Source organism: Homalodisca vitripennis, chromosome 7 (assembly GCF_021130785.1).
Source record: "Homalodisca vitripennis isolate AUS2020 chromosome 7, UT_GWSS_2.1, whole genome shotgun sequence".
Classification (NCBI taxonomy): Eukaryota; Metazoa; Arthropoda; class Insecta; order Hemiptera; family Cicadellidae; genus Homalodisca; species Homalodisca vitripennis.
In genome coordinates, this window is record NC_060213.1 from 13,742,413 (window position 1) to 13,755,729 (window position 13,317).

Sequence of the window (13,317 nt, forward strand, 5' to 3'; positions counted from 1 at the left end):
GTTTTAGATGGCATAGCAAAAACATGGCTGGTATATAGTAAGTAACTGTCAACAAAAACACATAACACGTCCAACAGCTTAATAATGGCAATCTATCAATACTTAACGTGAAAGACAATGTTAAGATCAAAACAATAATTCTGAAAATGCTGTTTATAAACAAAAGAATATGACTCACGAATAAAAATAATAAACAAGTTGCAACTAATTAATAACTTGCCAAAAGTACTATTCCAAGTAAACATTGACAAATGCTACACATCCAACGCACAACACCGGCAATACTCCGGTTAAGATGCACCAGCAATCAATAAAAATAATAAACAAGATGCAACTAATTAATAACTTGCCAAAAGTACTATTCCAAGTAAACATTGACAAATGCTACACATCCAACGCACAACACCGGCAATACTCCGGTTAAGATGCACCAGCAATCAATAAAAATAATAAACAAGATGCAACTAATTAATAACTTGCCAAAAGTACTATTCCAAGTAAACATTGACAAATGCTACACATCCAACGCACAACACCGGCAATACTCCGGTTAAGATGCACCAGCAATCAATAAAAATAATAAACAAGATGCAACTAATTAATAACTTGCCAAAAGTACTATTCCAAGTAAACATTGACAAATGCTACACATCCAACGCACAACACCGGCAATACTCCGGTTAAGATGCACCAGCAATCAATAAAAATAATAAACAAGATGCAACTAATTAATAACTTGCCAAAAGTACTATTCCAAGTAAACATTGACAAATGCTACACATCCAACGCACAACACCGGCAATACTCCGGTTAAGATGCACCAGCAATCAATAAAAATAATAAACAAGATGCAACTAATTAATAACTTGCCAAAAGTACTATTCCAAGTAAACATTGACAAATGCTACACATCCAACGCACAACACCGGCAATACTCCGGTTAAGATGCACCAGCAATCAATAAAAATAATAAACAAGTTGCAACTAATTAATAACTTGCCAAAAGTACTATTCCAAGTAAACATTGACAAATGCTACACATCCAACGCACAACACCGGCAATACTCCGGTTAAGATGCACCAGCAATCAATAAAAATGAATAATAAGAGTATAAATAGAGACAGATAAACAAAATTACAATGTGTTGGGCGAAACACAAGACACAGAGTACATATATGGCACAGTAAGTTACTGTCTCACGTGACAACCAGTGTGGCCCCCAAAAGGCACCAAAAAGAAATCACCACCACCTAAACAGCACTAGGCACAAGTGTTATTACAGTCATTGATTTTGAATCGCTTTGTCATTCTAACTTTATAATAATGTTCTCAAAATATTACTGCTTGCAGGTATTAATGCTCTGCAGTCATGAAGATAAAGTAGAAATGATATTTATTTTTGGGGTTTCGAATGAAAACTATCATGAGACAGAAAGGCAGTTAATTCTAGCACATCCTAAAAGCCCCGTGACAAGGAAATGCTTAAGTACTTATGTAAATTAGTTTCGAGTGTCAGGATCCATTTCAAATTATTCGCAACAGACCACCAGGTCAGTAGCAAACATTTGTGACGTTCTCCAGGGGTCTCTGGTACGTTGACTGAAACATTTTACCCTTATAAAATTCAGCTACACATGACTAAGCTGACCGCCGTCTACAAGTTTGTGAGGAAATGAAAGCACTAATAACTGCTCATTCGTGTTTGTTCGAAAGGTTGTGTTCATTGATGAATGTAGTTTGTTATCAATGGAACTGTAAACAAACACAACTTCAAATACTGGGACATTGAAAATACCTTGATTACCGTAAATCCTGCACCCTAATTAAGAAAAAGGAAATATGTCGGCCGGGATTTTTTTGGAATTAGATTTTAGTAGAATCAATGAGGAACTGTATTTTAAAATGTTACAGGACCTATTTTCCCCGCAATAATTATTTTTATTAGGGAAAATAAACAGTATTGTGATTAAGACATCGATTACCTCTGGCGGGATGGTGCCCCAGTACATTTTCCCCGCGCTGTATCATATTTCCTGCCAACTACGTGGTCAGTGGATTGGCAGGCGTGGTTTAATAAAAAGGCCTTTGCGGCCTCAGAATTTAACACCCATGAATTTGCATACTAAATCCATAATTTGCAAAACACCAGTAGAATACGATAAAGATTTAAGAATCAGGATTGATGAGGCCTGCAACCAAATACCACTTCAGACAAAATGTGATAGAGGAGCTCACCCCTACGCTTGTCTTATTGCCAAATAGTAGGGGGACTTCAGTATGAACATTTTATTTGACTATGAAACTTGGTGAGTTATTTGACGCTTTTGAGGAAGTAGTATTGACTACCCAGTAGTACACATTGTCTACTGCTTATTTTTGAAAGCATTGGAGTTGACTATAAAATTATATAAAAATACTATATACAAAACCGATAAAAGTCTTGTATAAATACAGTGATAGACTATTTACCAAAACATATAGTCTTTTATAATATTAGAACAAGTAGGCCTTATATAATTTTCGGGAAATCCTCCTGAAGCTATGAGGAGAGAATAAAAAATTTGCTAACCATCCGTAAACTTTTTTTAGAAATAGGCTTTTTATCCATAAATATCTCATTGTTAAGAACTTTATATGTTTTATTTGAACCTCTTCATCAAGAGAAAATATCTCCTCCCATTTCCCGTCGGGAATTTACGCTTAAAATGTCAAGTTTGTTGTTCATATAAATTTTACATTAAAACAAGAACAGTAAAAACATATATGGTGAGAAATCTTGATTTGATATGAATATTGAGTTTAGTTAGAATACACCAATGACAGTGCAGTGTACGAGATCTGACAATTTGACAGCTTGACTCCTGGAACCAGGAGTCCACGTCCGTCTGAAGAGATCCAGCAAGTGTACTTGTAGGTGTACTGATTCAGACCCTGCACTAAGCGACAGGTGAGATGGAGCAAAGTTCAAAATTCACACATATCAATTGGGTGGTGAAATTAGGAAAACATGGTTTTCGTAGAAATAATAATGAATTCAATGTAGTATTTATCTCATCATCAAACTTAGCTTTATTATATATTTTAAATTTTTTTATAATTGTTCATCAACACGACTCGAATTCCAAATGTTTTTGTTCTTATCTGAGTAACTACAAAAACAATTTTTACTTAAAAAATAAATTTTGTCTTTTCGAAAGCTAATCAAAATAAGTTTGAATTGAATTTTTGTAAGGGAAACTGATTTAAAAAAATATTAGTTGTACCTTGACGATTAAATTACAAAACTACGTCAATATATTAGTAAATATGTCTTCTGCAAATATATAAATTGATTTTAAACAAACAACAAAATATGCTGGTGTCTTAATCAAATACAAGACCCGTTTTTTATGTTTAAACTCCGCTCTCTCCGCTTTCAGCCTACAGAATGTTTACACTCTGTGAATACGATATTAGAAATCATTCATCCTTCTTTGTAAGCCATGTACTTGACGAAGGCCATTTTAATATTTTACAGTTCCTTTGGATTAATTTTCTAATTTATTGTATCGGTTATTATTACAAAATATTTATTTAAAAGTCGATTTAAAGTAGCGTTTGTAAAACAATTCTAATATTTTAATCAGAATTAAACACTTAATTAGTATATGAGAATTATACAGTGAAAATATTCAAATATAGATAGATGTTGGACTCAAAATTTTCCCTTGTTAAACCAGATATTTTAGACTGACAGCGTATTAAAACAGACTAACACAATTACATGAATATAAATATCCCGTTCTGTATGTGAAGAGCCAGTCCAGTTAACAGATATTAGACTACAAGACCAGCATCCGCTGTTTGGGCAACTTGAAAGAGGTGGAACTATGACTTTATTGGCTTAAGAATCACCGATCAACGATTAATATTACTTCTGTATCACATTTTGCCAGGATTCGGAGGATTGGACCACTCTCGAAGGCAATTTTGACTAAGCCACTCGTTGAACTCGACTATATAATCGAAAGTTATTATTGGCAGTTTAAATCTAACATCTATGAAATTATGATTTTTGTCCACAGTGTGGCCTAAATATATCAATAATTTTATGTACAAACACTTTTAACGGTGTGGATTAGGAAAATAACTTGATAATTGTGATAGCAGTCACGCAAGCCTTAGGTCTAATATTTTATGCTGTTCGTTCCTCCATTCAAAGCATTTATATTTTACTTAATACAATAATCCATTACTTTAAGTAAGAGGCGAGTATTTGTGTAATATTTTATTATGACCTATTAAACATTTGTTGCAAATCATATTTCAGGACGAAATAAATTTTAATGTCTTTCAGACACGTGATCTTATCTTTGTATCGACATTGGCTTATCGACACAACCCAAATAATTACCGTAAGTTAAGTAGGAAAAATCTTTTTAAAGCTCATTTAGTTACGACATATGATTTAAAAGTAAAACATTTTATACATTGTTTTAAAATATAAAGAACTCAAAATTTAGTTTTTCCAGTTTGATAGCATACCAGGATTTTAGTTGACGAAAATCCTACTTTCCTTAATGGGAAAATTCACAATACATTATAAATGGCAATCTAATTCTTATTCGAGTCTCAGGTGAGCCTAATAAATTGTTATGGATACGAGGGGGGACCTGCTGATTATAACTGCGAAATACACATGAAAAGGAATGAGTGATTCTAAAGCATTATATGATTAGCCCTTTAAAATAAAACAGAAATTTCCTTCTAGTATATGTATTTGATTTTTTGCTAACGTTATACCGTTGGCCTAATTTTAAAACCTCATAACTCCCAAATATGGCGATTTTGGGTTATTATTTCGTTAGGTTGCTATTGGTGATTTCTACACACCTAGGTAAGTCTCTTAACTCCCAAAAATACTGTGAATATAGAAAAAAGGGAAATTTCAAACCTCGTATCTTTTAATAGGGAATTTTGTTTTTTGCAAACCTGCTAACTCCATGTGCTTGTGTGTAAACCATAGGCATGCTCAGAGTGCCGTGTCAGTGCTGTCAGTTTGTTTATATTTCTGGTGTAAAACGTATTGTCTTGAACTTTGGAACCTACTAAAGGAAGTACTGTAAGTAGAACTTTATGAATATTATGAAGCTGAAGCTATATCACAATCACAGTTATTAAGTACTTCATTTAAATTAAAATGTTTATGGTGGAGTTTACAATGTTTTACCACTTCAGCATTTTGAGGTTATGAAATGCAATTTCGGAGTTACCAGTTTATAGTTATTAATTATTTTTCTCGTAATTGTTAATGTATTACAGGTTGTAGAAGGTATTAAAACATAACTCTAAATAGATAATTTAACCCGTCTTGCCTCTTAAGTTGTTAAAAACCAATAAAGTTACTAATAAAATCAGGAGTTACGTGTTTTGTTAGTATCTGATTCCTGGAGTTACGTGTTTTGCAAATAATCACACTGTTGGAGTTACAAGAATTTGTTTATAAGAATCCGTAGAGACAGATACTTGTTGTGGAGTTACAGGACAAGGAACACAATCGTTATTTCAAATTGCAGAAAACCTGATTGAAACATTTTTGTTCCAGATGGCCTCACGAGGTAAACTTATATTAGATATTTTAAAAAAAGGCAGAAAAAAAATCAACACAAAGTGAAGACCCCTCAAATGGCTGTCAAAAGCCATCAGAATCAACATCAAGCACTAAACATGAATATGCAAAAAATGAGGTTATTCCTCCGGAAATTGAATGCCAAGTTAAAAATATTTTGATTGACGAAACATTGGACATAGAATGTCAAGAAGAGAATACCTTGTTTGATAAGGCATTGGTCAATGAATGCCAAGCTGAAACAACTTTTATTGACGAGTCATTGGAAATTGAATGTCAAGTGGAAAATAATCTTTTGAACGATGCATTATCCAGCCAGTTTCTTTATATTGCAATCAGATGGTTCTCTTTTACAAGTAGAAGATAAACAGAACAGAAACTGAGGATCTTGATAACATTTTAAGTGACTTTACCTTCAGTTTGAATGAAATATTAGATACAGCACAAAGTTTATTTAATGGTAATGAAAGACCCCATAGCACTGTTAGACAACATGATATTACAAATGAGGAATTTGAACTATTCAGTTTGAGGGGTGAAGCTCATAATGACAATGGGATGATAGAAAAATCTACTTGAAATTAATAGTGAAGTTGTGCCGAAAAGCATAGTACCTCAGGAAACAAATAATATGACAGATGATACTCATGATAATGAGATGATAGACAATTTAGTTGAAACTAATTAAGACGTTCTGCATCAAAGCATAATACTTCAAGAAATAAATGAACATCAGCAACCTGGTGAAGCTAATTCTAATGTTGCCAATGAAAGTGACGTAAAAACCGATGTTAAACGACAGTCAACGTAGCAGGAGAAAAAGGCACATGGTGAAAGAGGATGATTGGGAGTATAAAAAAGGCAAAGTTGTTGAGGGAAAAAAGGAAAAACAGTACAAAGGGAGAAAGTTGGTAAATGGAAAAAAATAAATTTGTCGTAACTAAGCCACCAAGAGAAATAAAAGATGTCAGATGCAAATGTAAAAGTGCAAAATTTTACTGCAAATCCTTAACAGACAATCAGAGAAAGAACATTTTTAATGAGTTCTGGGAATTATCCTGGGAATCTAAAAAATGTTATGTCAAAGGGTTAACTGAAGTACGTTTGACTGGGAGGGCAAGAGGACAGAAAAGAGGAAGGTAAATCAAGAAGAAAATTCTCTCATGAGTTTTATTTTCACTGTAGATAACAAAAAACAGCGAGTTTGCAGGAGCACCTTTTTGGCTACGATAAATATCGGAGAATGGACCTTACTTAAACTGGATTAAAGAAAAAAGTAATAGTGATCATACCAGTGTTGAGAGAAATTAAGATGATATTGGTAGTGAAGAAAATGGCGTCTCTAGCTCCAGACCTAAAAGTAGAGCAATTCAAACCAATGGTAAATCAAAACGAGAAGAGCATTACCAAAAGGCATAACGCAATGAAAGAGTTTTTTGAATCACTACCACAGGTAGAGAGCCATTATTGTAGGGCATCATCTAAGGAACTTTACTTGGAAACCCATGTGGTCATCAAAAGCTAAATTGTATGAATTCTATTGCCAGGATTGGTGTAAAGGAAAGGGAATGATTCCACTATCCAGTTGCTCGTTTCATAAAATGTTCGAAGAATTAAACTTAGGTTTAATATACACCCAAAAAAGATCAGTGTGATCAATGTATAGCCTACAAACACAACAGGATTGACAAAGAAGCATTTGATGAACACATTAATAAAAAAGAAGAAGCAAGAAAGTCGAAGGAAAATGATAAAGAAATGAAGAGCACGTATACACAACTGACCTGCAGTCATTGCTGCTTAGTCCGAGGTCTAATGCATCAGCTTTATATTACCGTAGTAAATTAGCTGTTCACAATATGACAGTGTTTGACCTGAAGACAAAAGATGGCTATTGTTACCTATGGAACGAGTGTGAAGGCCAGCTTACAGCCAATGAATTTGCGACTATTTTAACGGATTTTATCGTTTTCACAACTTCCTTTAAGAAATGAGAGCAAAAAAGTTATTATTTACAGCGATGGGTGTAATTACCAAAATAGATGTGCTACTTTAGCAAATGCCTTAATGCACTTAGCTAAAAGGCATCAGATTATCATTGAACAAAAGTATTTAGAGAGAGGACATACTCAAAATGGAATGCGATTCCATGCATTCCATTATAGAGAGATGTCTGAAAAAACAAAGACATAAACATTCCTGCTGAATATGCTGCAATTTGCAAGAAGGCTAGAAAGAACCCTTAACCTTACCAAGTAAAATACCTGGAACACACGTTTTTTTATAAAGATTTCAATAAAGCAATGCCAGGTAAATCTATTAGGCCAGGAGTTGGTGTAGGTCAACCAAAAAGTCACAGATATACGCTGCCTTTTATTTACTGAAGATGGTAAAATATCCTATAAACTTAACTACGAGGATGGACTACAAGCTGCTTCCAATTTTCGACCCGAAGAATTAAAAAGAAACAACGGGAAATCTCAACAATATGACTACCCCTGTGAGACCAACGAGAAAAAAAATCCTCTACCAAACAATCTAAACCGAAGGAGAAATCTAACTTCAATTCTGGTGTCGAAGAATTATTTTATTTACTTGGCAAGTTTGACTTTCCTCAGTTGTACTCTGCTAGATTAAAAAATTCCAAGGTCCAAGTTCAACCATCTGCAGGGAGTTAAAGATGATCCTACCCAGTGACTACCATGCATTTTATGACAATTTGCCACATGACTAATAGGATACATAATGTAAAATAAATTTCTTGTTCTTAAATGAGTTTTAATTTTTTGACCTTGTAATTATAGTTAGTGTTAGTTAGTTATACACTATATCACTAGCAAAGTAAATATGTTTTTTAAACTTGTCCATGTAACTCCAATAGTATTTTAGTACAAACCTCGTAACTCCTAATACATCAATACACACAAATATTTATTGGTACAATCGTTTTAATAATTTCTATTAATTCACAACATGATCTAAAATACTAGGTTTTTAAAACAAAAAAACAAAATCAACTAAATAAATCACTTTTTTTTTGCTTTCCTGTAAAATTTGGTATTTGGCAGTTACGAGGTTTTACAATTAGGCCAAACGATACGTTGTTTACGTGTTTCACTTCAGGAACTAACTAAAATTTAAATATTAAAGAATATACAGTCGCCTAGAGCATATTATTACCAACAGGGAAGTTGTATTAAAATGCATGGTTCTCTCTAATCTTTAATTTTTGAACACAATTCCTTTATTGATGTATTATGCTTTAGGTGACCAAACGATCACCAACAATGGCCGGGCAGGCGGGCTGCTTGCAAGGATAGGATCGCTCATAGGTCACCGCAGTACACACTACACGAGGACATTGGTAAGTCATATGGTGTTCTGGATACTTTTAGATGTTGTTGAGTAGATTTCTTGATATTTAAAGGTATAGCAACTTACCTACATACAAATTAGAATAAAGATACCGATTAAGACGAATTATACATAGCACGTTGTATCAGTAATATATAAAATAATTTTAACACCACAACACGAGTATAATAATATCCAGACAATTTTCTGTAAAATATATGAAACACTCAAAGAGGATGGTTGCTGTGCGTAACGTATTTTGCAAAGGTTCACTCGGCTTCTTTGTTCACGCCCTAGGATAAAGAGTCTAAGATCGTTAAGCTTACATTTCGGTTTCCACTACGCTAGAAATATTCACTGAAGAACGTTAACCTTTCTTCTAGCTAAGAAAACTTCTCTATCTTCATGGCTATAATTATGTTTTTCATTTAATTTGTATTAAACTGAAAATTTCTGATGGACAGATAATAAATAGTCTGAAATGTTTCTCTGTCAGAAAAAAACATTTATAATTGTATTTTCAGTACTTAATAATTAAGTATTTTATGTCAGAATTTAGGTCGGATCGTAAGAATCAAAAGTCAATAGGCTGGCAACATAGCTTTTAGTGATAAATGTAATAAATCGTCATCTTTGTTAGTTGAGGAAGAGTTTAAATAGTAGAATATTAAAGGATTAAAAATATAAAACGGTATTTTATCATCTAGTCTTCTTTTTATAATTTAAAAACCCAACCGTCGGAGCCTTAGATAATAGTTAAATGACAATCAGCCAAATAATGGGTCTCCATGTGCTTGGTGAAGAAGTTACTCTCAAAATCATAAGATAAATTTTTTGAACCCACCGTTTTGTTTTGTTTAGGATAAATTCATTAAAATAAAAAAATGTATTTTGAGTTAAAACACAGCCTTGGTAACTTTAAAATTGCAATGGAAAATTAGAATTATAATTCTACGGATGTTGACACACATTGCTTTTAAGTGGCATACTCTGTGATTGTTGTAAATTCAACTTAATAAAATTAAGTTAGATTCCTACGATTCGTTGCGAATGTAAATGTTATATGCAGGCCATAATTTTTATTACTTGCAAAAATATTCATAAAATTTTAAATACAAAATTTCCTTGTAATATATAAAATAAATGTTGAAAATAAAGCAAAGCGATTGCATTGAATCTAGGCCCTACGAAACTGCTACGGACGCCTGCTTTGACAGGACGGCATTTATAATTAAAGGGTGAATGTTTTTTTGTATTCACGAAATCCTTACTATCATTTTAACTGTAACTTAATATTAACAAATCCTTACTTTGCTACTCTTAAAATTGCATTATGTGCACCTCGTGCATTGTAATAATGACATCTCTCGTAAGAGTACAGATGTAAAATCTTTATAGCAATTACTTGGGAAGAGAAACAGAATAATTATTAGAAATATGTTAATAACTTCTTTTCTAAATCACAGATTTTGATGGGAGTGGTCTTAAAATGTTCGTGTCATGTATATAAACACAAATATGTAATAAAATAATGTTTACAGATGTAAAAACTGTATACAGTAGAACCCCTCATATCCGACCCTCACGGGACCGGGCCGTGGTCGGAACGGCCAAAAGGTCGGATAAGCCGAGAAGTAATAAAACACGTTTTTCGGGTAAAAAACCGTATATTGCACTAAACTATTAGTACAGAACTGTACAAAATACCCACTCAATACACATAGTGCTGCTTAATTGTAATTACGAACTGTATCCAATGCAAAATTATTTAATATAAAATTATTTTTCAGTTCATTTTAATAAAAAATAACAGTTTTTTTTTATAAAATGGAAAAGTTTCATTTTTATATTACAGTAACAACGAAAAATATTATAAATACAGTACTGTACTGTTTAATCAAAAAGGCAAACAATTACATACAGTGTGTACAGTACAATTGAAGAAGTCCTTAATACTCTTTTGCTTCAATTTACCCAATCTTGATTTAGCTGAAAAATCACGCCATTTCTTTGCCCACAACACGTCCATAGGTGTAGCTCTCGGGTTCTGCTCCAAATATTTCAACACTACGTCAAATGCGTCTTTAGCCTCTGAATGCGTCACTCCAGTATCACGATCAACTTCTTCTTCTTCAGCGTCGCTGTCTTCATTATTTGCGCTTTGAACTGCAGCAACTATTTCGTCATCATTGAGTTCTTCATTTGTAGACTCAGCCATGTCAGCTTCGGTCAGCCATTCCTCCACATCTGTCAGCTGCAGCTGGACACCGTGTTGCAGTTCCTGCAGGTCTTGAAGAGTTTCTGCGACGTCGTTTTCTTCAGCTTCAAGGTCAACTTCCATTGATGATGTGGGCTCATCATCGTCCTTATCAGCACTATCGCTTTGTTTTAATGATGGCCAAATTTTCTTCCACGATTTTTGAAGAGTTGTCTCTTTGATTTCATCCCATGCAGAAGCGGCGGTATAGATGGCGTGTTTTATGTTTAACATCTTCATGGCCTCCAATAGTGAGCAGCCTCCTTCTGTTTTGTCCAAAAGAGACCCAACATATTTTTTTCCGGTACCGTCTTTTTACCCACTCGATTACGCCTTGGTCCATTGGCTGGATTAATGGGGTGACATGTGGAGGTAAAAACGTCGCTTTTATGTTGCCTTTCTTCAATTCATGCTCTGCGGGATGGCTTGGTGCATTATCCAGCAACAACACAGCTCGAAGTAGCAGGTTTTTTTGATTTTAAGTGTTTTTTAACAGCGGGCACGAATTCAAGAAAAAAACCATTCTTTAAAAAGAGCACAATCCATCCAGGCAGAGGATTGATTACGGTAATACACGGGGAGTGTTGACATATTGAGATTTTTAAAAGCTCTCGGCTTCTTAGATTTGCCGATAACAAACAACGGCAGTTTGTGACTGCCACTGGCGTTGCTACACGTAGCAATTGTTAGTCTATCCTTAGCTAGCTTTGTAACCAAAAACAGGCTCATTTTTAGAAGCAAGAGTAGATTTTGGCAACATTTTTTAGTTCAGTCCTGTCTCGTCTACGTTATATACTTGTTCGGCTACAAGATTACTATCCGACACCAACTTTTGAAACTTTTCTACAAAATCTTTTGCAGCATCGTCATCAGCAGACAACTTTTCACCCGCAATAACAACATGTCTAATGCCGTGGCGAAGCTTCCAGCGGTGAAACCAACCTTCGCTTGCCTGGAAAGTCTCAACATCTCCTCCCAATTTTTCAAACAGCTTTACGGCTTTTTCTTTTACAAGAGGCCCCGACAAAGGAGTCCCTTTTCGCCGTTCTTGGCAAAACCAAACCTAAAGAGCTTCGTCAACGAGTTCTAACTTAGGTTTTTTTAACTTTTTCCGATTTTTAAGAGCATCTTTCGTTTCAACGGTCATAGAATAGGTTTCGATGTCTTTACGGTTTTTTCTCCAGTCTTTAACTGTTGTCACGCCGACCCCTAGCTCTGCGGCTAATTTTACTAGTGACTCACCACGGTCCAATCGTTGGAGCACTTCAAGTTTTTGTTTAAGGGTAACGCACACACGCTTACGTTTTTGAGTAGCCATAGCTAACGTTCACTAATCGCACAACACAGTTTTTTACACAATCACAAACCAAAGATTGTACAACAATCACGAAAACAAAACAGTCAAGTAGAGCAACGTTTACGTCGACAATCAGAACGCAACTGGCAGTTTAACAGAGAGACAATGCACAGCGCTGATGAGTCATGTTTCACGTTGAGACTTGTCGACTATAGGCAGCCTTTGTTTGGTCGGGCACATGGTCGGATATCCCGAGGAGTCGGATATCCCGAGGTCGGATATGAGGGGTTCTACTGTAGCAATTACTTGGGAAGAAAAACATAGAATAATTAGTTGAAATCAGTAACAAATTTAATACAAAACTGATTTTATAAATGACTTCTGTGAGACGTATTCGAAATGATAACTCAATAATGTAAGTAAGTAAAAGACAAGAATAGTGGAAGCACGTATGTATAGTTATCAATATCAGCCAGCTGTCACTAGCCGCGACAAAGCGCTCTGGGGTTGTGATGCTTTATATACGAAATAATTATATGTGGCCGGGTTGCAGCTTGATTACATTCATGTGACTCTAGCCGCGACAAAGCGCTCTGGTGTTGTGATGCTTTACATACGAAATAATTAAATGTGGCCGGGTTCCAGCTCGATTACTTTCATGTGACTCTAGCCGCGACAAAGCGCTCTGGGGTTGTGATGCTTTACATACGAAATAATTATATGTGGCCGGGTTGCAGCTTGATTACATTCATGTGACTCTAGCCGCGACAAAGCGCTCTGGTGTTGTGGTGCTTTACATA